At 42.8% G+C, this 965-nt stretch overlaps 1 protein-coding gene across 1 annotated transcript in view; it reads right to left on the bottom strand.

Moving 5' to 3' along the window:
- Positions 1-367, bottom strand: part of LOC129858391 (thymosin beta) — a 7,134-nt gene extending 6,767 nt beyond the window's left edge. Inside the window, exon 1 of the mRNA XM_055927573.1 lies at positions 164-367. The gene's annotated coding sequence lies outside the window, so the exon portion shown is untranslated. The remainder of the gene's footprint in view (positions 1-163) is intronic.
- Positions 368-965: the final 598 nt, after the last annotated feature.

Consider the following 965-nt stretch of genomic DNA (forward strand, 5'->3'; position numbering starts at 1 on the left):
ATTAATTCATTCTCTCTATCCTTCCATCCCTCCATCAGATCAGTACACTTCAGTGCTCAGCCACAACCCAGATCCTTTGTTTCAGTACACAGAGACACAGCAAAAGAAATAAAAATGGGGCGAGAGAGAGAGAGCGAGAGAGAGGAGAGAGACTGAGGCTTACCTTTGTTCCACACAGCAGTGTGCTTTAATCCTCCAGGGCAAGGTTGGAAAGAGATGGAGGTAGACAAGGCTGTGAGTGTCTTCCGGTTTCTGCACGTCTAGGTCTGCACCAGGGTGTGGGTTTAAGAGAGAAAAAGGGAGGAGGGAGGGGTGGAGATGGGGAGGAGGGGAGGAGGGAGAAACTGAGAGGGAGGGGGAGAGAGGAAGCACTAAAAGATAGGCAGAGAGAGAGAGAGAGAGAACGATAAGTCTGCCGTCTGCCTTCTCTTTCTTCATCTAGTTAATGTTCATGTTCTCCAGGGAAGACATTGGTGGAAGACCCAACCAATAGCAGGCTGTCGTGCTGTGCTGTGCTGCTCATGAAGATAGCATATGATGCACTATTTAATCAATGCACTGAGGTGATTTTGGGGTATTGGCATTCTGAGGTCAGGGACAGATGACGTAACACTTGAATGTCTAAAAATACAATTATTTATTTAATTTTCATAAGTAAAATAATTCAATTGGTTTTGATAATACATATGGTGGAACTATTGCCATTTTCTAAATACTGTCTTTTGTCTGTACAGTATATCATTTTCTAATATTTGTCCTTCATGGATGAATGTTTTTCTTCCAAATGGCACCCTATTCCCTTTATACCATGAAGGCAGGGTAAAGGGACTAGGCATCAGGATAGATAAGAATAAGGTATTTGAGTTAGATAGAATGGTGTTCTGGTCAAAATTAGTGCACTATATAGGGAATAGTGTACGGTGTCTGAACAGACCCATTAGAATGAGTCAGCCTGTAGTAATGAA

This window comes from Salvelinus fontinalis, chromosome 6 (assembly GCF_029448725.1).
Source record: "Salvelinus fontinalis isolate EN_2023a chromosome 6, ASM2944872v1, whole genome shotgun sequence".
Taxonomy (NCBI): domain Eukaryota; kingdom Metazoa; phylum Chordata; class Actinopteri; order Salmoniformes; family Salmonidae; genus Salvelinus; species Salvelinus fontinalis.